Source organism: Hyaena hyaena, unplaced genomic scaffold, assembly GCF_003009895.1.
Source record: "Hyaena hyaena isolate Hyena2069 unplaced genomic scaffold, ASM300989v1 scaffold_366, whole genome shotgun sequence".
In the NCBI taxonomy this organism is placed as follows: Eukaryota; Metazoa; Chordata; class Mammalia; order Carnivora; family Hyaenidae; genus Hyaena; species Hyaena hyaena.
In genome coordinates, this window is record NW_024080999.1 from 749474 (window position 1) to 775445 (window position 25972).

The following is a 25972-nucleotide window of genomic DNA, read 5'->3' on the forward strand; positions in this document are numbered from 1 at the left end:
TATTAGATCCTGGAGTAAGCTGTCACTCACATAAGCAGGGAAAAGTTGTCATCAGATGGCACCATTGTCAATCATCTGGATCAAATGCAGGAAGCCCGTCACCTCTGCAAGGACAGGTTGTTACTAAGTTGTGGGTTTTATTGAAAACAAAACAAAACAAAAAACCCCAAACATAACACCAAACAACTTTCCGAGAGATGTACCTCTTTGAGTTCTAAAGTTTTCAAGCCATAGTTTTATAAAAGAGAGCCTGTGAGTTACTTGGGGGTAAGGCAAGAATCAGAGTCTTTGGCTAAGATTTCCCACAAATAGTAGGTTTGGACTAGGGAATAGTAATCTGCATTTGTACGAATGATCTGTTATTTGATCCTTGTACACACTTTCAGAAACACCCTAGAAAAATGTTATTGTGTGAAATAATTCTTCAATGTTAAGTTCCCTCTTTTTATTTTTTGCTTAGTAAGTACTGTAGTAATTTTCAAACTACTCCTGAGTCTTATGGATCCACAGAGGTGTCCCTAGAACCACCTGCCAAAAGCCAGCAAAGAATCTAAAGAATCTAAAGGTTCTTTGTACCTTGATCCCACATCAGAGCATCTGAGCTTTTATGTATACAGTCATTTATAAAGGGAGAGCCCATAAGAGTTCATCTGAAAAAAAGAGTGCTGCTGTTAACAGGAAAACAAAATAAAACACCACTGTGAGCAGTAACAACTTGAAAGTCTCTGGACCAAATAGGCTCATTGTAATGCTCTCTAGGTCAGGTTCCACCTGCCCTTCTGCCTGTGTCTTGCCTGCTTGCCTGCTTCCTCGTAGCTTTCTGTGGGCCTCAGCTACAGACTTGCTGGTGCCATTGCCAATCCCGTCTGGGGCAGGGAGCTTCTCAGCTGCCTCAGCACCACCCTCTGGTGTGCCTTGGATTCCATGGTGCTGCCTGCAATGGTGCCCGGGCCCTGCTGTCACTAGCAGGTGGCTGTGGCCCCCACTGACAGGTTTGAATGGGTGCCCAGTTTCCTGGGGAGAGGCAGGAAGGCTTAAGAAAGAGGAAAGGCTTTGAAGTCAGACAGACTTAAGAGTCTAGCCCTGACTCTGCCCGTTTCTTAACTCTTTGATCTTAAGCAAACTCTCTCATGTCTCAAGGTCTGCTTTTCAAGCATATGCATAAGAGCATTCACCTTTCTGGGTTGCTATGAGATTCAATTAAATCTGTAAAGAGCCTAGCATAGTACCTGATAGTAGAAGGTGCTCAATGAGCTTCCCTTTAATTGCAGCTTAAGGCTTGTGCTGCCAGCGTGTCCTTGGTGCTTGATGTAACTTCACTAGACATTCCAGACTTCCCAGGAGTTTCATATTTAGTTTCAGTTGGAATTTGAAGTTATTTGGAGGTAAAACATCCTTAATAGGATGGCATTTACTAAAGTATAAATTATTTGACAAATGTCCCATCATAAAAGATTAGGAGGAAAAAATTAATCAAGAGCTGGTAAGGTTTGAGGAATATATTACGGAGAAATTTGGGGGAATCAGACATCAAGTAGGAGCATATTGTCTCTCCTGGGTTTGTAAAAACCTTCGCCCAAATTAGTAGCAATTTTTACCCTAGTTATAAAACATGGAGTGCCAATAATAATACATCATTGCAGTTTGAATTCACTGTATTAACTCCATATAAGGAATTCTGTAGTAATATTAGACTTGCAGATTCAAATTGCAAGGCGACCTACTTAACTACTATTATTATCTTCTGAACTCTCTTGACTGCTTAGAAGGCTAGGCATTAGGTTAACCTTTTCACACACTGATTTCATTTAAACATCAACAACTCTGTGTCTTAGATAGTATTGCCATTCTCCTTTTGCAGAGGCGCACACTGAGGTCCACAGGTAAAGAGCTTGGCAGGGTGACAAAGCTAGTGAGTGACACGGTGACATTCAAACCCTGGTTGTTGGACTCGAAGTCCACAGTGAACATTCATGGGCCCCTAGACACTCAGTTCCTTTCAGTCAGGGCTTAATCAGGAAGTGAAGAGCAGAGTTCTTCCTTATCCAGCCATGCCCCATCCCCCTTCTCTTTTTTTCTCTGATTCACCCATTTTCTCGATTAGCAACAATTCAACTGTCAATGATCAGGCATTTGAGAAATGAAAGAAGGGCAAAATTATCATTAATTGATTTTGAAGCCAGGGGCAGGGTGAGGGGGAAGAGGGCTCATATTTCCCAGACTGAGATCACTTCCCTCAACATAAACACAGCATCCGTCGGTATGTGTATGAATGCTTTCACCAAGTGGAGGACATGTATGTTGTTGCCAGGAACACGCTGGTCATCCCACGAGATGTCGTCTCCCCCACAGGGCCGAAGCATAGACATTTTGAATTACTTTAATGTGGTCACTTTGTCAATAAGCGCTGGAGCCAGGAATCCAGCCTTGATCAATATGATTCTGAAGTTTGTCCTCTGAACCTCGATAACACGTTGTCTTCAGTTTTTGTAAGGAATTTTTATTTCTCATTCACTTTTGCCTTCATTAGATAACTAAGTACCTTGAAGCCTCACTTTTTCCTTCTATTTCCTGTCACTTGTCTACAGAGTACAGTTCACAGCGGTTCACACGGCGAGGGCTCTGAGTGATTCCTAAGATCCTCCGCTATACAAAGGGGGTAAAGGAAGGTGCATTTGTGACCTGAAAAAGTGCCACTAGCCACATTTATTTTGTCCAGCTGATTCTGGTGGACAAACCCTCTCCTAAGGAGGAATCTCATAAATCTTTAAAGATGTGTGATTAGATCTTCACTGGGTATGTAGTTTATCAGCCCACTTTTGTATCTTCCTGATAAGTGCGCATTGATTTACATGACTATCCCTGGGGGCAATGAATTACTAGGAAACACAGACGACTTGAAGAGTTTCTCTGAGTGGAAGTGCACCAGGCTCTGATCCACAGCATCTTGTTTACTCTTCTTTCTAAACATTCATCAGCTCAATGACAGTGCATTTGCTTTATGCTGTACAGATGTTAGTGTCTTGTCTCTGCATTCTTTGAATTTTTATTGTCCCTGTAAAAAAAAAACACAAGGCAGCAAGGCTGACTGCATAACCCAGTTTCCTTCAAAGGATTCTTTCTGAAAACTCTCCACTTCTTGAGCTCCCACTTACAGTTATTGGTAACAATTCATTCATTTATTAATTTTTTTTTTCACTCCGCAAATACCTATGGAGTCCTAGACACTGGGGTAGACCCGAGCTAAAAACACAGATACGATTTTCACCTTCATAAAACTTACAACTCAAGGGCGCCTGGGTGTCTCAGTCAGTTAAGCGGCCAACTCTTGGTTTCAACTCAGGTCATGATCTCTGGGGCGCCTGGGTGGCTTAGTCCGTTAAGCGTCCGACTAATACTTAGGTCATGATCTCGCGGTTCGTGGGTTCGAGCCCCTCATCGGGCTCTGTGTTGACTGCCAGTTCAGAGCCTGGAGCCTGTTTCAGAGTCTGTGACTCCCTCTCTCTCTCTGACCCTCCCCTGCTCACGCTGTCTCTGTCTCTCTCTCTCCTAGAAATAAATAAAACATTAAAAAAAAAAAAAACCCCACACACCTCAGGTCATGATCTCATGGTTCGTGAGTTTGAGCTCCGCATCAGGCTCTACGCTGATGGAACGGAGCCTGCTTGGGATTCTCTCCCTCCCTGCCCCTCCCCAACTCATGCTTGTGTGCAGTCTCTCTCTCTCAAAATAAATAAAGTAAAAAAAAAAAAAAAAGAAAAAAGAAAAACACACATTTTATAGTGTTAAAGAATAAAATTTCAACTGAGTAAATTTGAACACCAAATTGGCTTTTTAAAGCAATTCATAAATTGGGCAGTGTCCCATCAAGCAAGCAGAGGGGAGCCCTGAGGAATTGTGCAAAATGGGAGGTTTTTATAGGAAGGAGGGTGGGGCAAGAGATTATTAAAAGAAAGGAAAGGATTGTTTCAGGCCAGGACATCATTTCTGGGGAGAAGGGATTAGGCCGGTTTTTTAATTATATGTACCGATAACATCACTCATGCTGATAAGGAAATTTCAGATTTATGGTTAAAATGTCACATTCTTAGGCTAGGTTGAAACTGTAATTAAGTCTAGATTTGCTGTTTTGGGGGCCAAATGACTCCATTTTGGACTTCTTTTTTTCTTTTTTAACAACATATTATTTTCATAGTGTTGATTAGTAAAATTTATTAAGGCTTTCTATATAGCTTATCTCATTTAATCCTCAGAACAACTCAGGAGGTAGAGATTACTGACAGTGTATAAATGAGGAAAGTGAGGTTTTCAGGGTAAACAATTCATGCAACTGACAGAGCCAGCAAGTGGCAGGTTTGGGATTTTAACCCAGTTCTTCAGCAGAAAAGTCCGCTGTCCTTTCTCAATGCTATGGTGACATCACATTAGTGCTGCTTTGAACAGGTGTTCACATTTTTACCTGACTTTTAACATCTTTTCATCTCATTTTTCTCTATTGTGTGTTCATAGGCCCCTTATGCATAATTATTGACACAACACTGAAAAGTCCTAGCTAGCCCTTATAGCCAGTTGGATTATTCTCTATTTTCTACTCCCCAAACTCCCTCGCTATAGCTCATCACAGCACCTTCCTGTGGCCCATCAAAGTCGAGGACTTCTTGGATGATAGTTATGCTTATCATTATCTGTGGAAAAGATTGAAACGTGCTGAAAATTGTTTATGTTTTTAATGTGGTCATATAACAAAATTCTCAGGTGAACTTAACAGTGTGATAAAGATGGCGGTCTTTCATTTCCCTTGACTCGTTTTTATTTTATTTTATTTTTAATGTTTTATTTATTTCTAGGGGAGAGAGAGAGACAGCGTGAGCAGGGGAGGGTCAGAGAGAGAGAGGGAGTCACAGACTGAAACAGGCTCCAGGCTTTGAGCTGGCAGTCAGCACAGAGCCCGACCCGGGGCTCGAACCCACAAACCGCGAGATCATGACCTAAGTGAAAGTCGGACGCTTAACCGACTAAGCCACCCAGGCGCCCCCCTTGACTCGTTTTTAAAACGTTAGGCTTATGCGAAGGAGAAGCCCTTATGCAATGTGAGAACAAGTTATATATGTTTTATTGAGCCCTATGCAACAGAGAGACAGGAGGAAAGAGATTGGCAGATGAGATCTGAACATTGTAAAGGTTCTCCTGAACCCTAATTTAACCATGCCTAGAAGGCCCCCATTGTAGACACTGTGTTAACATTAAAAAGAACTTTGCCAAAATAACAGTACAAATGTGTCTGAAAACTTATTAATGACTGTAACTCACTTAGTAATATAAAAATTGTTATACAACATAAATTATATGAGGGCCTTCTATTGTTCTGACAATGGGATTTGGTAACATCCAGATTAGAATGAAAATATAGATTTCTGCTGCCTTAAATGCTGTTTGAAGTAACATGAGTAAATAATAATTTTAAAATATTAATTTCTCCTGAAGTCAAACTAACATAAGCCTGATTTAGAATACCCTTTGGCTCTTTGGGGAATTCATGTGGAATAAATATTCTCTAATTAGAACTTGGCTTTTGAACCTGTTGATAACAAGCAACTGTTTCATAGTTCTTTAAATCTGTCACTCTAAGTGATCTTGATTATCATGTAAGTACACAGCCTTTATTCAAAGTATAGTTTTTGTGCATCTACTATAGACTGAAATATGAGGTTTTGATTGCATACAGTTTGGCTGCTGCCCTCACCCTCACCTTCCCGTTGATTAAAATCTATCTTGGATCTTTTTACAGGATTAATGCTTAGAAGGGCAGCAAATTCAACCTATCACTCCTCTGAATACATTCATCTCCCTACCTGGGTAAGTGCAATGTTCTTTTAAAAGCCGGCGGTGGTAGAAGGTTCTATGACTCTCATGGTTTCTGCTCCCTGGAGTACCCATTGGCTTCATTCTTTCCCAGAAACTACGCTCCAAACTTCTCTTATTTAACTGTGATCCCAGTTCCCAGAACTTGACCATTTTACTTCTAGTTTCTGACTCCCTTTAAATCCGAGTTGCAGTTGCTGTATTCTCTATGTGGTTCTTCCTGTACTGCCATCCCTAGAATTAAAGGGATCATTCGTGTTTGACACTTGTCAACATCTTTGTCAACTACATGTAACCTTGGACCAAGAGTTGTAACTAACAGCTACCATTTATTGAGGGCTTATTATGTGTCAAGTTGTATACTGGAGAATTACAAATTTAAATTAGTGATATAATGATAACTTATATTATTTGATATATTGTTTTAAAAATTAAGCTATTAATATGGTCTGTTATAATTATTATAAATTATAATTATAAATATAGTTAATATTATAAATCATACATGTAGGCTACATAGTAACCTCAATGATATCCATGCCCATTTTCCAGGTGAGAAAGCAGAGGCTAAAGAGATTAAAATGACCACAGGTATAACCACTATACAAACAGCACAGTTTTTGTTCTCTGGAATCTCACAGTCTAAATTTAAAGAGCTGTGTTATTGGGAATCAGTTGACTGTTATCCACAAGAAATACAATGGAGTTCAGATGAGAGACAATATTTTGGACTTCATTTTGAAAAGAGCTTTGGGGGCACCTGGGCGGCTCAGTCGGTTAAGCGTCTGACTTCAGCTCAGGTTGTGATCTTGCAGTTAATGAGTTCGAGCCCCAAGTTGGGCTCTGTGCTGACGGCTCAGAACCTGGAGCCTGCTTCTGATTCTTTCTCCCTCTCTCTTTGCCCCTCCCCTACTCATGTTCTGTGTCTCTTTCTCAGAAATAAATAAACATTAAAAAAAATTTTTTTAATAAAAAAAATTAAAAATAAAACTTTTTTGGACGTGGCAGAATTGAACTGATTGTTGAATGGTAGATATGACATATAGTCCTCACCAACGTTTTGCAGATTCATTCATATAAATTATACACATTTCTTATTAATTTTTTGCTATTATAATTATGTATTTTGGGTTATTGTAAATGGTATCATTTTTCCATTATGTTTTTTCTAACTGGTCAATGCTGGTTTATAGGAAATTTATTGATTTTTGGGTATTTATTTTATAAACTACAACCTTGGTGAGCTCTCTTATTAGTTCTACTACTTTTCTATTTGATTCCCTCACATTGCCTGAGTAGGCAACAATCATATCCTCTTCAGATTAAGATATATTTGGCTCCTCTTTTCCAAAATACATATCTTTTAAATTCTATCACAACAGTAGGTAATATTGGTAATAGCCAACATCCTCTGCTTATTCTCAATCTTAATAGAAATGCTTTAGAACTTCACAGTTAAATGTAATATGCTATTTGTTTAAGATGAAAGTCCTTCATCAAGTTAGGGAAGTATCCACCTGGTCCTAGGTAACTAAGGGTGGGTGCTGAATTTTAGGAAAAATGTTTTGGCATCAGCTGGGTAAGATGTAGATAGGTTAGAGCTGTTTGACTTAAAAATAGGAAAAATAGCATATGCCAATGTACTGCAGTAGAAACACACATGACATGCCTGAGTGGACAGACTTTCCAGAAGAGGTGGATTCACGTTGAGGAAAGATGTGAAGAGATTAGAGATCCAGACGAGGGCAGAAACATGAATTCTAAGCCGAGGACCTTGGGCTTCATTCACCCTGTAGAGTACATCTTGATAAGCCAATAGAGAATTCTGGAGAGGAGGAGGATACGAGCAAGCAGGGTTTTGTTTCTTTGTGTCTGTTTTATTTGTTTTTTGGAAGCTCAATCATTTAAAAAAATTTTTTTTAAATGTTTTATTTATTTCTGAGAGAGAGAAAAAAGAGAGAAAGAGAGAGACAGCGTGAGCAGGGGAGGGTCAGAGAGAGAGGGAGATACAGAATCTGAAACAGGCTCCAGGCTCTGAGCTGGCTGTCAGCACAGAGCCCGACATGGGGCTCAAACCCACAAGCAGTGAGATCATGAGCTGAGCCGAAGCTGGACGCTCAACGGACTAAGCCACCCAGGCGCCCCATGGAAGCTCAATCTTTGTTCAGAACCCACTGGCTGGTAATCTTGTGTGAAGGCCATTGTAATCATTAGGATGTAAGGAAATAAGGGCCTAGCCAGGCAGTTACCTGACCACCCACTTCTGGAGAATAGTCTGAGTAGGAAACAGTCAATTAATTGAATACGCATGTAGGGTTATATACCTGGTATGTGGTGCCGAAGCAAAAATATAAGAATGGTAACTACTATATGGAAATGCCAATTTGAGCCACATGCATATGAGGAAAGTATTATAAGAGTACTGTAGTTTTGAACAAAAAGGACAGTGAACCAAAAAAAACGAAATCAAACTGTAACAAGTCAGAAAAAGAAAAAGGAAAGGTGGTAACAAATGTGAAATAAACTTTTCTTTTTTTTTTTTTTAATGTTTTTTATTTATTTCTAGGAGGGAGAGAGAGAGAGACAGCGTGAGCAGGGGAGGGTCAGAGAGAGGGAGTCACAGACTGAAACAGGCTCCAGGCTCTGAGCTGGCAGTCAGCACAGAGCCCGACGTGGGGCTCGAACCCACGAACCGCGAGATCATGACCTAAGCGAAGGTCAGACGCTTAACCGACTAAGCCACCCAGGCGCCCCGAAATAAACTTTTCTTAAGCTGACCAACCTCAGCTGGAATGACCTTGAATAGAATTCAATAGACATGAGCTGTGGCTTATGAGAAAGGTACAGGTTGGAGAAAAATGTCTGCAAAGGATTTGAACAACTGCAGTACCTCACACTGAGAGTTAATGCACTTGCCAAGGGTCAGGGCCACCGAAGTGAGCACTAAGCTCAAAGATGCTTTCCTCAAGAAGGTGGAGACCTGAACATTTTTGAGGATAAGGAACCAACAAATAAAAATTTTGAGCAAACCAGATATAAGGAATTACTGACAGAGAAAAAAATCTGCAGAGGTGGGCAAGTGGGAGGTTTGGAAATGGAGAGGGGGAAATCGGACCGGGAAGCAGATGTAGGAGTTAAATTAGGAAAAAGGATGAGTGTGGAAAAGTACATAGGAATATGCCCAAGATATGTACATAGATATTTTCTGGAAGAGAGAAAGAAAAAAATGGCCTTGAGCTTCACAGTGACATAATAAATGGGGTTTTCTGCTCTGAAGATGGAACTGGACATAGTACAAAAGAAAAGCTGGGCAACAACTACAATGTGGAATTTTCCATAGTGTTAATGAAGGGAAAAAAGAATATTTGAGCATTAATTAGGAGCAACTGTCTGAATCTATCAAGGGCTAATAGGCTAGAAGATGAAGTTTACTCAGTGTGTGACTTTCTCTAGCCGTTTTCTAGGGCAGGGGTGATCCAGGGTCGAGGGTTCGTGTGAGGAATGGAAGAGAGGCCCAAGGACGCAAAGGGATCAGGAGGCCTTGTTTCTTTAACATCAAAGGGCTGGCCAAAGCCTCAAGCCAGGGTAGAAATTCAACCATAATCTAGTAGATTATTATAGATGATACATATTCAGCCTTTGTATGTACAAGTTAACAAGAGAAAAACAGACAGAATTACTTAAATCTCTAGCTACAGAGTCCCATGATAGACACACATCAATAAGGCTGGCCCTTGACCTACCTAATCTCAGCAGTAGAAGTTCTGTTGACCACAGTTTATCTTTGAGTTGACTATATCATGATATTACCATATATATATATATATATGTCCCTGTCCAGGGAAGTGAAAGGAAAATTGAACTAGTAATCAGGGAGTGTAGATTTTTACTTTTATCCTAGTCACACAGCCATGTAATTGGGGTAGACTGTTTCATTGTTTTGGATCTTAATTTCTACATCTATTAAAGAGAGGGGATGGGAGAGACAGGGAGGATGGGGGAGAAAGAGGGCGGAAGGCAGGGGAAGAAGGAGAGAGATAGAAAGAGAGAGAGATTAAAGTAGATGTGTTTTAAAAATGTCCTCCCTGTTCCAACAGTTCATAACCATGAAACAATGAATATTTTCTGTGAACTTAGAGTGCCTTTAACATTCTTTTTGAATGAGATCCTTTTCTTCCTCATTAACTATGGAAATTGTCCAGCTTGTCTCCATTTTCCTCTTTATTTAAAAATCTTCACTCTTCGTCTCCTCCCCACCCTCTTTCAACAAGATAGACTAAGAAACATTAAGATCATGGTTTCTCTAATGCAATTACTTATGCAATCTATTTCCTTTTTTTCTTCCTTGGTTTCCTCTTCTTATTAGGGTATCTTTTAACTATTTTTAAAAGATAAAGGTATCATTTTTTATTTCCGTTATCATGACTATGGAATTGATGTCTTATATGCCACAATGCCTTATATATGAAAATTATTTTTACTTCCAATATCTTATGTAGTTAGGTTCCTGGTAGAGAGACTAGCAGAACTCTACAGAGACCTCAAACTTAAGCTTTTATTTCAAGAGTCAGCCAATGAATGTTGCCATTCTTTAATTAACAGGAAAGAAGTGAACTGGTTCCAAGTTCTAATTAAAAGCATGTAATGCTCTTGCACCAGAATGTTTATTAAGGAACCAATGCTTGCTTGTTGACTTTATTATAATACATCAGGCAAATATGTTTTTCTTAATTGTCAGTGTTACTTAAAGATAAATTAGTGACTATAGGCATTTTCCTCAGTGTACCTAAATGTAAAGATTCTCAAAGCATGTATGAAGACACAGACACAGAATATAGTCCACCTAAAAGTGCTAAGCTCAAACCCAATCAAAACAAGATCAAGGACTTAAGTGTTTCTTTAATTTTGCTTTAATAAATTTATTTCTATCTTATGTCATATCCTCCCCCTCTGCCAAAAACACAAAAAACAAAAAAACACTGCACAAAACTCAAAGCAACCTAATAAAGGCAACAAAATATAGCATGGTAAAATAAGTCTAAATGTTCATATGCTATACTGCAATATGTTAAGAATCATTATCCAAGTGATAGGATAATCTTTCATTGTCTTAGATATTGTCTATCTGTATTCTCTAAATTTCTCAACAGTAAGTACATATCAACAATATAAAAATAATATAAGTAAATGGTAAAATAAAGGTACAGTAATTTAAAATGAAGTCAGTCTTTCATATATGGCTTTTATGATCTTTTATGATCCTTATATCCCTACTTTCTTGAGGGTTTTTATCAAGAAAAGATGCTGTGTTTTGTCAAATGCTTTCTCTGCATCTATTGAGAAGATCATATGGTTCTTGTCCTTTCTTTTATTGATGTGATGTATCACATTGATTGTTTTGTGGATGTTGAACCAACCCTACATCCTAGGTATAAATCCCACTTGATTGCGGTAAATAATTCTTTTAATGTATTGTTGGATCTGGTTGGCTAGTATCTTGCTAAGGATTTTTGCATCCATGTTCATCAGGGAAATTGGTCTATAGTTCTCTTTTTTAGTGGGGTCTTTGTCTGATTTTGGAGTCAAGGTAATGCCGGGTTCATAGAAAGAGTTTGGAAGTTTTCCTTCCATTTCTATTTTTGGAACAGCTTCAAGAGAATAGGTGTTAACTCTTCTTTAAATGTTTGGTAGAATTCCCCTGTAAAGCCATTCACCTCTGGATTCTTGTTTTTTGGGAGATTTTTTATTATTAATTTGATTTCTTTACTGGTTATGGGTCTGTTCAAATTTTCTATTTCTTCCTGTTTCAGTTTAGGTAGTTTATATGTTTCTAGGAATTTATACATTTCTTCCAGATTGCCCTGTTCAATGCTGTACAATTGTTCATAATATTCTCTTATTATTGTTTGTATTTCTGCAGTGCTCATTGTGATCTCTCCTCTTTTGTTCTTGATTCTATTTATTTGAGTCCTTTCCTTTTTCTTTTTGATCAGACTGGCTATGGGGCTGTCCATTTTGTTAATTCTTTCAAAGAACCAGCTCCTGGTTTCATTGATCTGTTCTGTGGATTTTTTTGTTTTTTGTTTTGGTTTCGATATTATTCTTTTCTGCTCTAATCTGTATTATTTCCTGTCTTCTGCTGTTTTGGGGTTTTATTTGCTGTTCTTTTTTCCAGCTCTTTGAGGTGTAAAGTTACACTGTGTATATGAGACCTTTCTTCCTTCTTTAGGAAGGCCTATATTGCTATATTCTTCCCTCTTATGACTGCCCTTGCTGCATCCCAGAGGTTTTGAGGTGTGGCATTATCATTTTCATTGACTTCCATGTACTTTTAAATTTCTTCTTTAATATTGGTTAGCCCATTCATTCTTTAGTAGGATGTTCTTTAGTCTCCAAGTATTTTTTATTTTTTCAAATTTTTTCTTGTGGTTGATTTCTAGTCTCATAGCATTGTGGTCTTAAAATATGCACAGTATGATCTCAATCTTTTTGTATTTGTTGAGGGCTGATTTGTGTCCCAGTATATGATCTGTTTTGGAGAATGTTCCACGTGCACTCAAGAAGAATGTGTATTCTGCTGCCTTGAGATGAAATGTTCTGAATATCTGTTAAGTCCATCCGGTCCAGTGTGTCTTTCAAAGCCATTGTTTCCTTGTTGATTTTCTGATTAGATGATCTGTCCATTGCTGTAAGTGGGGTGTTGAAGTCCCTTACTATTATGGTATTATTATCAATGAGTTTCTTTATGTTTGTGATTAATTGATTTATATGTTTGGGTGTCCCATATTGGTGGCATAAATGTTTACAATTGTTAGCTCTTCTTGATGGATACATCCCTTAATTATGACATAATGCCCTTCCTCATCTCTTGTTACAGTCTTTATTTTAAAATCTAAATTGTCTGATATAAGTATGGCTACTCCAGCTGTCTTAGTTGACCGTTCACATGATAGATGGTTCTCCATCCCCTTACTTTCAATCTGAAGCTGTCTTTAGGTCTAAAATGAGTATCTTGTACTCTATGTCTTTTGATTGGAATGTTTAGTCCATTAACATTTAGAGTTAGTACTGAAAGGTATGAATTTATTGCCATTGTGTTGCCTGTAGAGTTGGAGTTTCTGGTGGCGTTCTCTGGTCCTTTCTAGTCTTTGTTGCTTTTGGTCTTTTTTTTTTTTTTTTCCATCTTTTCTCCCCTTAGAGAATCCCCCTTAAAATTTCTTGCATGGCTGGTTTAGTGGTTACAAACTCCTTCGATTTTTGTTTGTCTGGGAAACTTTTTCTCTCTTTCTATTTTGAATGACAGCCTTGCTGGATAAAGAATTCTTGGCTGCATATTTTTCTGATTCAGCACATTGAATATATCCTTCCACTCCTTTCTGGCCTGCCAAGTTTCTGTGGATAGGTTTGCCGCAAACCTGATCTATCTGTCCTTGTAGGTTAAGGACATTTTCCCCCTTGCTGTTTTCATGATTCTTTCCTTGCCTGCATATTTTGTGAATTTGACTTGATATGGCTCATTGATGGTTGGTTTTTGTTGAATCTAATGAGAGTCCTCTGTGCTTCCTGGATTTTGATGTCTGTGTCTTTCCCCAGGTTAGAAAGTTTTCTGCTATGATTTGCCCACATATATTTTCTACCCATTTTTATCTCTCTTCATCCTCTGGGACCCCTATGATTCTGATGTTATTCCTTTTTAATGAATCATTCAGTTATCTAATTTTTATTTCATGCTCTGTTGCCTTAGTCTCTCTCTTTTTTATGCTTCATTATTCTCCATAAGTTTGTCCTCTATGTCACTGATTTGCTGCTCTGCCTGATCTATCCTTGCTGTCGTGGCATCCATTCGAGATTGTAGCTCAGTTATAGCATTTTTTATTTTATCCCGAGTAGTTTTTACTTCTTTTATCTCTGCAGAAAGGGATTCTAATCTATTTTCGACCCCAGCTAGCATTCTTAGTACTGTGATTCTAAATTCTCATTTAGATATCTTGCTTGTATCTGTGTTGATTAAGTCCCTGGCTGTTATTTCTTTTCTTTCTTTTGGGGTGAAAGAAATTTCTTTCTATTTTTTTCTTTTGGGTCTTCGTTTTGTCATTTTGAAGAAAGAAAAGGAATTAATGAAGTAAAACAAAACTTAAAATTAAAAACTTAAAAATAACACAAAGAAATTAAATAAAGGATGCTAGATCCTAGGTGTGTTTTGATGTGGTTGTTGAAAGAAGCTTGATAGATTAGGGAAATAGGGAAAGGTAATAAAAGAAAAAAGGCAAAGAAAAAAGGGGAAAAAAGGAGAACATTTGAAAATTTGAAAAAATGAATACAATAAAATAGAATAAAATGAAATGAGAAATTAAAATAGAATTTTAAAAATTTACAAAAAATTAAAAAAGTAGTAGAAAAGATAAAGAAAAATATTTTTAATAAAAATGGAAAATAAATATAAATCTTTTCCTCTTTCTGTATTCAAGATGAGGAAAGAAAAGAAAAAGAAAAAAACTTGAATAAAGAGACCAGTGAACAGAATGAAGTATAATTGAAATTACATCTGACTTCCCATAGAAGTCAAGCTATGAAGCACTTTATAGTCTGTAAACTAAGCAGATGGAGAGACTTTTGTTTGTCAAGAGTGCAGTTGGCCCAGCTGTGTGTGGGTTAGTGTAATGGCTCTATTCTCCACTAGGTGGTGCTGCTTAGCTTACCGGGATGGATTGCTGCAGAGTATCTAGGCATGTATGCACATATGTGGGAGGGGTGAAAAAGGTGTCACCCAGCTACCCAGTCTCTAGTATCAGAACTCTGTGCTCTCCATGACCTGCAATCAAGCATCCCTCCTTTGTCTCCAGCTTCCTTCCACTCTCCACTTCTACACTGTCTGTGAACAAGCCGTCAGGCTGCCAGGCAGCACCTCCCTCCTGAGATATATCTCAAGTGGGGCTGTGTTTCCCAACCCCTCACTTCTGAAAGATTGACCCTTTGACCCACTCAGATCCTCTGCTGGAGGGTCTCACTGAGCAATGGCCAAGTGCTGGCCCACCCTCAGGAACATTCGCAAGACTACACTGCTGCTGATGCCCAGAGACTGTGACTGGGTGCCAGCCCTCCCCAGAAAAAGTTCACATGATCTTGTAGCAGCAGGGTTTCGGGGATTATAGTAAATCACAACACACATTTGGTGCCAGGCTTCACCCTTAACGTCCTTGTTCCAACACCAGCGAAGGGGGTTGTTCTCCAGGGTCCACTGGGACCTTTGTCTGCGGGGTTACCGCACAGCTTCTACCAAATGTCCTCCCAGCAGGGTAACTGCCACTCTCTGGGTGGCCTGCAGACCCCTTGGACCTTGCTCTCTGCTTCTAGAGATTCACCCTTCCGACCACAGCACCACCAGGTATCGAGCTGCAATGCCTCAGACTCTGCACTCTCCCTGTTTATAGAGTCTTAATGGAATTTAAACCCTCTCCTTTCTCCATTTTTGTTTTGTTTAGTCCCTGTGGCTATTTCCACTTTTCCAGTTTCTCTTCAGCTGCTTTTGGGGGGGTGCTTTTCCCATACTCTCCCCCCATCTCCATCCCCTCTCCGCAAGCAAAAACAGCTCCCTGCCCTCTGTGGCTACTGTCTCCCCCAGTTCTCTTCTCTGCACTGCATACCTGCCAAGTTCTGTGGTTCAGGTTGTGCAGATTGTTCTGTTAATCTTCAGATCAGTTTTCTTTCTTTTTTTTTTAAATGTTTTAGTTTAAACATTTTTAAATGTTTAAATTTTCCTAACCTCTCACGGAAGACATGACCTAATTTTACGTTAACCTGTAAACGCTGATATTACTGTAGTTTAATATTTTATTTTACTTTATTTTTTTATTTCTAGGAGAGAGGGAGAGACAGCGTGAGCAGGGGAGGGTCAGAGAGAGAGGGAGTCACAGACTGAAACAGGCTCCAGGCTGAGCGGGCAGTCAGCACAGAGCCCGATGCGGGGCTCGAACCCACGAACCACGAGATCATGACTTAAGCGAAAGTCGGACACTTAACTGACTAAGCCACCCAGGCGCCCCCAGATCAGTTTTCTAGGCGTGCAAGATGGTTTAGTGTTGATCTGGCTATACTTCAGGGACGAAAGACGCAAAAAACAAGACGCAAAAAAACTTCTATGCTCTTCCGCCATCTTGGCCCCTCCCCCTTCATTCAAACTTTTAGATAAGTAGTAATGAATTTGTTATTATCTCTCCTGGTAAATCTTGAGAATGTAGTAATCTGATGAGATTAGTTAATATACAGTCATGTTTCCTTTAATAAAATTAAAGTAGTGGGAGAATGAATACACTTTTATAAAAATTTAAGGTTTTAACAAGGACAGATGCATGAATAGATGGACCTCCCATCTCCCTTAGAGGCTGTCAGCAAAAAACACTTGTGGAAAGAACCAATGCTTTCCTTAGAAAGTGAAGTTGTATTTATTTTAACACTCTTAAATGGCGGGGTGGGGGGTAACTTTCTTTTAAATGTGTGAAGTTATTTTGAAAAATCTAAGCTTGTTATGGTATCTTCATCCCACTTTCCTGAATGTTAGCATTTTATATAACTCTAGTACATTTGTCAAAGCTAAAAAATTAATCTTGTTATAATACTGTTTATTAAACTACAGATTTTATTTGTATTTCACCTGTTTTTTCCACTTATGTTCTTTTTCTGTTGGAGCCATATTACATGTAGCCAGAATACCACCTTACTCTCCTCTAGTCTGTGATAGTTTCTCAGTCTTTCCTTGTTCTTTATTTATTGAGAATTTTGAAGAGCAGTGGTCAGATACTTGGTAGAATGTCCCGTGATTTTGGTTTGTTTGATGTTTCCCTATGATTAGACTCGAATTGTGGACTTAGGGGAGACATGCTGAGGAAGTGAGGGATCTTTTCATTGCATCATTCCATATTGGATACATATTATCAACAGGATTGATCACTGGTGATGGTACCATTGATCACTTGGTTAAGGTGGTGTCTGTCATGGCTCTCCACTCTGAAGTTATTATTTTGCCTTTCATACTCTATTATTTGGAAGTGAGTCACTAAGTTCAACGAATACTCAAGGGGAGGAGAATTAACCTCTGCCTTCTGGAGGGGGGAAAATCTATATATATTTCTTAGACTTCTAGTCTATGGAAGATTTGTCTCTTCTCCATATTTATTTCTTATTTAGTCATTTCTTTACATTAGTATGGACACATGGATACTTGTTTAATTCTTTGAGTGTTAATCCAGTGCTATCATTCTTTATTTTGCTGCTCAGATTGTTGCAGTTTTGACCATTGGGAGCTCTGTTGGGTTGTTTCCTGTGTCCTTTTGACATATGTCCATCTTTTTTCCTTTTTTTTTTTCTTTTGTTCTTTTATTTTTAAAGTCCTTTCTTTCTGGAACTACAAGATACTCCAGGTTCATCTTTCTTTTCCCTGCCTCAGCCCAAGAATTAGCCACATCTCCAAGGAGCCTTGTTAACTAACTTATTTTTTATTCATGAACTCAGAAACTTAAAATAAGCCTTATTTTCACGTAAGTGTCTGAAAGCTGATGCAAATAGGCAGATGGTCCATCTTATGCATATGGATCTTCCCTTGATCATTTAACTTTTACAGTGTCAGAAATCATATCTGACATGCAATTGAAGAACGTGCCAGTTATCAGAAAGCTTATTGTTAGGGTTGTAGCCAGATGAATGCCATCTACATAAGGTCTGAAAAGGTGAATATTATTCCCATTCAGTCAAATCTTTGGTGACCAGGAATGATTTAATTAAATTCTGCTCTAAGAATTAGTGCAATGACAGTTTGTGTTTTTGAATCTAGTGGAGATTGGTGTACATTTCTTAGCTTGCACTTTCTAAATATATATCCTAGTTTATACGTCCTAAAATATGTTACCAACATTGTTGAGCTGTGGACAGGTGGCCAGAGCTAAATGCAAGCTATTTTCCCCCATGAGCCATATGTTCTGGGAATCACTTTGCTGATGGATTTAAACCCTTTGCTGTGATCAGGAAGAAAGTAGGTGTGTCTAAAATATTCTACACACAATCCAGGCACAACCAGGGAGAGAAACAATTTATTGCCACTTCTCTGGTCTTATGAATGCAGAAAGGACAGAAAGTAGGTTGTCAACGTGGAAAAAGACTACAGTAGAGATTGTGTTTCCAAGAGATCAGATTTTTTAAAAATGTTTCATTGTTTAATCTATTTCTTTTTTAAAAATATTATTGCAACCTCCCTAGGTAAGTTCAGTTTGCTTCACTAACTCCCACATTGAAATATTTCACAGCACAATATCCTAATATTGAAAAGTCAGGAAAAAACCTTTTTCTTAATAACCTTATCGTCTCCATGATGCAATGTTTATTTGATTTACTGCTTCAATATGTTCTCTTTAGTGATAAGTTACTTTGGTAATGGTCAAAAATCAGTAGTTTTATTGTCATGTTCTTTAATTTTAATGGCCTATATATTACTAGGAGATAGAAACTGGACATACACTGTAGTAAAAATGTTGGGGAAAGAACTAATTCATACTTATGTTTGGACATGGGAGAGCCAATCTGGCCTTAAAAACTGAATTTATTAAAACCTTTGTTTCAGCACTCCTGCTTTTACATTATTGAAAGAAATTTCTGATCATCTCATTTCCTGAATAGTCTGAATGGGCCACACTGGTCAAGTTTGATTCTGTCTCATCATTCACAATATCTTTAGCTCCATGGAAACCAGCAAAACAGAGAGAGGAAGAAAGAAAGGTAGGTCCTCATAATAATGTTGATTATATAACCAGGTTTTATGCTATTACAAAATGCCTTTGCATGCGCCATCTCTTTTGATACTCTTAATAAGTTTCACCTAGACAATGATTCAGGCAGAGCTTCTTGGGTATCATTTCAATTACTCAAGTGTTGTTACTAATGGCAGGACCATTAGTAACCATCCACCATGTAAGGATGGATGGATGGATCTCAGGGTCTTCTTTACACACCCAAGTGGCCTGAGGGTTTCCAGAGAAGATAGCTCTTCCTTAATCCAGTGTGCCTTTAGGAAGCGCATTTAGCTAGAGACATCAGAAAATAAAGGGTGCACAAATACAATGGAGGGATTTGTGGGATGGCATCAACTTCACTGAAGAACTGGAAGATATGAATGGCCAAAGCATAAGGATATAAAAGGTCATACTTGTTGTTATGGTTTCCAGTTTTATGGATTCAGTGAACAGGCCAAAGATACTGGAGATAGGCCATAAGAGGGGCTATGGTGACAGAGAGCCTTTGAAGTAGCCAAGAACACCGAAATTCCCCCATTCCAGTAAAACCAGCTACAGCTAAAGATATACCTGGTATGACGGAAATACCAGATTCCAAAGTTAGAAGGAGGCCCAGACATCCCCCCATTTTACAATTGATGAAACAAAGTTGAGACCATGTCCAATTCCACTCAGAGAGATGGTTTCTTCTACTTTGAAAACCTCCACAAAAAGAGAGTGAAACTCTCCTCCGTAACCCGTTTCAGTGTTCATCATTGCTAACTGTCATGATATTTCTCCGAAGGTCTAACTTGAATCACTCACACTGGATTTTATACCCTTTTTCTCAAGGAAAACCAAATATATATACTCTTGTTTGTGCATCTTTCTTTCTTTCTTTCTTTCTTTCTTTCTTTCTTTCTTTCTTTTTTATGTTTTATTTATTTCTAGGAGAGAGAGAGAGACAGCGTGAGCAGGGGAGGGTCAGAGAGAGAGGGAGTCACAGACTCTGAAACAGGCTCCAGGCTCTGAGCTGGCAGTCAGCACAGAGCCCAACACGGGGCTCGAACCCATGAACCGTGAGATCATGACCCAAGCGAAAGTCGGACACTTAACCGACTAAGCCACCCAGGCGCCCCTGTTTGTGCATCTTTCTATCTCAATGGAACATTCTTCAACTTAAGGAGATATGATTGGGGAGAATCTTCTTTTTAGAACTGGCAAAAAAAAAAAAAAAAATCTGATTCCTACCTACTTCACTGACCCTTCTTTTTCAAGAAAGTCCTCTTTCCCCTTCTTCCCTGGAACGTTGCTTTTCATGATAGACTGCTCTCTTATGCTAATATTTTTGTCTTAAAATGTTAAGCATGAATGCCACTTCACTTAGACAGATGTTTGTCACTAAAACTGATATGAAATATAGCAAAAATATCTAAATTTTTATTTTTCATAGCTTTGCAGATTATTGCTCTGCAGCGCAGCAACATTAACTTCATGGAACAATGACAATTAAGACACTACAGGGGAAAAGCACCTTTGCAAAGTTCTTCTTGAAACCACATCAGTGTAGGGAGTTCTTGGCAAAGACTTAGTGTCTATGGATAATAATAGAATGCCATTAAAAAAAAAATAATAGAATGCCATTATTAGGAAAAGCTAACCTTACCCAAGTTCAGTTTCTCTCGCCAGGAATGTGCAAACTAATAGATCCTGATGTTAGTTTACATGCTAAACCAAATTTAGCATGGAGATAAGGAGATTTTTTCACTCCAAAGAGAATCGGCTGAATTACAGAATATGTTTTAAAGGAAGTATATATTTGGTAAGCATTAGCACATCTAGTTCAGAGAAGACCTGCCTAGGATATGTACAGGCAGGAGGTATCCAGTGAAGGTTCGGTACTCAAGTTGACTTGTAAACAGGAGAATTAAATAGCCTGCAATACCGAATTACTGAGTATCCAAAATGGCCGCCTAACCCCTTGTATGTTCTTTATCCAAAATCATGGCTATTGAGAACAACTTCCTGTTGGCTAAACGAATAACACTAGAGCATTGTGGGTACTAATTTCCTTCCAGCTAAAGTTCATTCTTGGGCATTATACAGCTGATGCTAGTTTGATGCCCAAGATGACTTGGTGAGACATTTTGGCAACTTTGGTAATGAGGGCAGCTTCCCTAGGTGCTGCCAATGCTTCATCCCTGCTGTATTTGGAGAAGCCCTTGCATGTCATCTAATTCAATCATCTCTTTTTTCAGATAAGAATCTCTGGATTAGGCAGATTGAGTTACTTGCTCAGGACACCTAACTTTTTAATGACAGAGCTTCCAAAACAAACCAAACAAGAAACCCAGGTATCCTGACTTTCACACTAGTGCTATCCAACTATAGTTCACAAAACTACCCCTTGATCCTCTGAGTGAGAGGTGAGAGGAACTTCTAATTCACAGTCATGGCAGCAACATGTAAAACTCCGTGTATTGTAACCAGAAACACTGAAGAGGTGGGAGAGGGGGGAGTGGAGTAGGATCTGGATCTCATACTTAATAGATGCAAAAGCACTAGGGAGGGCTGCCTGGGAGATCCCATGGAGAGAAGGGAAGGGGAAGAACAGGAAAACCCCTGGGGCTTGAGGAACATTCCACTGTTTTTTGTTGTTTGCTTGTTTTATTTCTTTGTTGCTTTTATTGCTATTGTGTAGTCTCATCCCTTTATATTAGAAGCCAACCAAACCTCAACTAAGGCCATCAGTGTTTAAATTTCAGTGCCTCAAGCAACAACAGTAAACATGCTACCATTTATTGAATGTTATGGGTCAGAAGCTATGTTAAACCCTTTAACTGCCTTAGTCAATTTAATCACCATAAATTTCTGGGCATGCAGAAGGTATCATCTTTGTTGTTATTCTCAGGCTGTATTTCTTCCATCTGCCTTTCCAGAGCTTCATATCTAGATTCTGTCTCTTTGTCCAGCAGTTGGACTGGGTTTGGGCTCTTTCTTCTGGCTGCACTATAGACAGTCAGACTAAGGATCAATCTCCCCCAGTACTTGACTTCATGTAGGCACCAGAAACTCTTCACTGGTCTGGCCTCCTGAAGATAATTACTGGCCCTAGAATTAGAGCCTCCACTGTGAAGCTCCTTCCTGACAGCTGGGAAAACACACTGGCCCCTTGTTTTGCTCTGTGTAGATGTTATTTAATGTCATATTTTTTCAACTAAGAAATTCCATGTCAATTAAAGTTAGTTATGTAATATAATAATACAGACTTCACTAGGCTAGGGCTGCCATCCTAGGCTTGAATTCCTCTTGAGTGCCAAACTGGCTATTTTACCTAAAGTTCACATACTCCATGCTAATTTACCTCTCTGTGACTTTGCACCTGCTATTTAGAATACTTTTCTTCCTTCATCTATCTGGAAGTGTTGCACTCTGTCCTTCAAGCTCAGCTCAAACATCTGCTCTGTTGACTTCCCTGATCACTCTGTTGTTGTTGTTTTCTTCCCCCACTGTGGGGAGACTGTATTTGTACAGGAAGAAAAGAAATTGTGAAAATGGAGTTCTAGAGTTGTCAGGAACCTCAAAGATCAATTAATCAAACTTCTAACTTTACAAGATAAAGGATCAGAGAAATATAGGAGTGGGAAGAAGATCAATGAATAAAGACTTTTTGATACTGAACAGAAATCATGACTTGGGTGGCCTCATTTCTGATCCAAGGTCTCTTTGACATGTAGGTTGTGGCCACATTAAATTATAGAATTTAACATTCACTGCAGAGGAAGATGCATTTGGCTGACTGCCTCATCACTGTTCTGTGATTGCAGTGTGCAGAGCAGTAGCTTCTCTTAAAAATGAGGTTGAGATGAGCATCTCATTTTGTGCTTCTGACCTGAGACACATGAATGGAGCATCCTGAATGTCAGATTAATATTATCAGAAAGGCGCAGCATATCTGCCTACTCAGGGATCTGTGCAGCTTTGAAGAATGAGGCGAAAAAAGCTAGGACCAATGAGGATAGATCATTGAATAAGAAAGACCATGGCAAACTGACTTTTTGAATTAATGCATACCAGTTCCCTTATGATTGGCAGTTAAAATGTCTATCTGTTGGTAGGAAAATATTCACTGGACCGTGATTGAACAGCGATTGAAATGGGAGTAATAGAATCAAACAGGATGTGAGAAATTCAGAGAACTCTTCAACGAAAGGAAAGCAAGCAACTTTCTAATGACAACCTATTCTAAATGTAGCTGTGTATCCAGAGGGGGGAAAATTGAGAATAAATTCCCCAACAATTGAATGTATGGTAATGGAATGTAAGCACATCAGCTCACGAGGGCAGAGGACTCAACAAATAATAAAGCAGGGGAAAAATAACTTTGCCCTTCAGAAATACAGTTTTTAACTTTAGGTAGCAAGAGCTGAGAGATTTCTTGATGCAGAATGCCTCAAGTCCTGCTACTGCATTAGCCTTTATGGTTGGGAATTGGAGGATTCACCAGAAGCACTGAGGGATCAGAGCAGAAGGTAAATGACCTGAGTCTGAGAGAGCGCCGGACGCATGAGGAGTAGCAAAGGCAAGTCTTCTGTGAATGCCAAGTGCGCGTTCCCCTGGGTAAAAGAGAGGACAGCTGTTAGGTTGCTCCCTGATGGGGTTAATCTTGACAAGCTTTTTGGCAGTTGTTTCATCTTTATGATACCACAAGATAAAAATAGTAATCTCTGTTAGAGCTTTATAGTTTTTTAAATGCTTCAAATTACATGACTTTTAATAGCCTATGCTCACAAGCACCCTGTGAGTTAATGCATTTTTATTGTCTGGGCCAATCGGTGACAAGTCACAGTCCCCTCCACTTTGTTCCTAGCCATCACCGCTTCCATGTGATCCCGACCCTATTGTTCTCTCCATTAAGGCCTGACTTGTCTCTGACCCTTGCCTCTGACTTCCATTTTCTGGCCCGCCTTTGCTCTTTGACCTTTTTAAAATGCTCATGGATGCACAGCCAGACCCCAAGTCTTCCAAATACCTGAGGTGATTCATCCAGTTTTTACCACCAGCCAAATCCCCCCATTCTCCCCATCCCTCACCCGGGGAATTCTCTTCTTAACCCATCCAGTGGTGGGAAATAAACCTGATTTCCTGATTGCCTAGTATTCCAGCTGGGCCCAATTTTTAGAAAAGGGAACTGAAGCTAAGAGAAGCATCTTTGACTAAGATCAGGTATCTCATAAATGCTTGGGTTATAACCCAAACTCAAGCTATCTCTAATTATCAATAGGCTATACATTAACCACCCTTTTTATACTCTCCAGTCACATCACTCAACAGCAAATGCTTTTTCAATGTAACTTAACTGTCTTTCCTTTAAAAATGTCAAGACAGAGACTGCCTCCCTACCTGTTAATTTTGCAAGGTTAGTGACAGGACCATGCTTGGGCTGGGTTGCTTTGGCTTGGTGCAAGTGATATTAGGTAGGGATAATATCAGACAAATCCAGACAGAATTATGTAGTAAACCTACAACCATAGTCAGGGAGGTGTGTAAGCTCATATGTGTGCATGTGTGTAGCGTGGAGGGGAAGCTCAGAAGCAGTGGTTAGGGATCCAGTTAAGTACGTGGTCTAGGGTCTCATCGTGGAGGGTCTGTATGCAATGTTAAGAAATTTACATCTCAAAGACTTGAAGACTTGAATGAGACTTAAAGTGGTTTTAAACAAAAGCATAATAGAATCACATTTACGGTGTTTATAGTACATTTTATGGCTTCACACTTGTATATACCATGTATATACTCCCAATAGACTTAAAAAACATAAACAAAATGGTCAAAGTCCCGGAGGGGATTCTCAAACCATAAGGGCAGCCAAAAGGATTATCTGTCATCAAGCAAATTAATTCCAGAATCCCTGTTTATATCTTTCTGATGATTTATAAATCTCCTACAAAACAAAGACTAAATTAAATTATGTGCGAAAAAATATTTTAAATCAGATATCAGCTCCAGAGTTATGGAAATATTTTCCATTTCATTTTAGAATATAATTGAAGAAAACATCTTGTGTGCTGTACAGCATTTAATGAATTTAATTTCCATTAATAATCGTACCTTTTTGGAGATGTCCTTGGCTGACCTCTCTTGGTTTCCCAAAAGCAGAAAGATAGATAACAAGTAGACTGTTCACCAAGTGACATTGCTTTTATCTAGAAACATCCCATTGCTGTCGAAGGTGTTTTTTTTTAAATAAGTTGAAAGTCCTGAGTTGCCTGAGTTGTAGTTTTCTCATATGAATATATAATAAATCATCCTCAAAGTCTGACTGTATAAACAAATAGTTTCTGTTCTAAAAAGGGCTTGCTCTGAGGCCCAGAGAATCAAAACAACTTTCAGGGAAACTAAAATAAGGCTGTCAGCGTTTATAAATTATCTCTTGGATTCTAACAATAAAAAAGCAATGCTTAGACCCAAACAGTGGCATCTGCTGTGTCCTTTGCTTCTACTTACAAGTACCAGGGTGGCCCATAAGGCAAAATAATTGGCATCCCAGACAAACAATCCCTAAAAAGCAGAAAGGTGGCTAATTTCTAAGAGGTGTCCAGGTCAACAAGCATAGACACAGAGAGGTTCTGAAAAACCTCACCAATCATGAATAAAGCAGGAAGCCACCATTGGTCATTTCAAGAGCTATAACTTCATAAGAAACCTGAAGAGCAGAGTTTAATCAGTATGTTAAAAGCTGAACCACAAAGATCTAAGTCAGAACAAATAATGCCAAGAGTTGGAGAATTTAGAGAACTTAACGCCGAAAAGGCATGCCTTTTGTTTATCACAGCATCCATGTTATGATACAATTGAATATTACTATATAGTACAATTTGAAGGGCAATTTGAACATTCATTATAGTACAATTTGAATATCCAATTGAAGACTCAGTCGCTTCCTGTGTGCATGTCCCAAACAGGCTGTTAATGTGGTAGCTGTTATAACTGATATTTTTCTAACTCGTGTTTTAGAATTGATAGCAATTGCTCAGGTGTGTGACGGAAGGAGAGGGAAAGAGGTCCCCATTGGCGGGCCCAGATTCTGTATTCCACCCATCAAAACAGGAGGCTGGAGTTAATTTGTTTGATCCCCCCTAGGAAGCAATGTAGGCATCATCTGTTGATACAGATCCCTTAAGGGTCTACTACTTCAGCCTAAGTTGTTTATCAAAATATGCCTCCCAAACCCATTCCCCATTTCTTTCTTTCTAGTTAAGAGTTCTGATAAAGAAACTTTTCTTCCTCCTTTTACACTCTGTGTAGCATGTTAATGCTCCAGTCAGTTGCCAGCTGACCTAGCTCTGATC

The 25972-nt window shown here is 38.9% G+C and overlaps 1 long non-coding RNA gene across 1 annotated transcript in view; it reads left to right on the plus strand.

Moving 5' to 3' along the window:
• The first annotated feature begins 5794 nt into the window (after nucleotides 1–5794).
• LOC120244054 overlaps nucleotides 5795–25972 on the plus strand; it is a 43506-nt gene continuing 23328 nt past the window's right edge. Inside the window, exons 1-2 of the long non-coding RNA XR_005531453.1 lie at nucleotides 5795–5856; nucleotides 18473–18627. This is a non-coding gene — a long non-coding RNA (uncharacterized LOC120244054). The remainder of the gene's footprint in view (nucleotides 5857–18472; nucleotides 18628–25972) is intronic.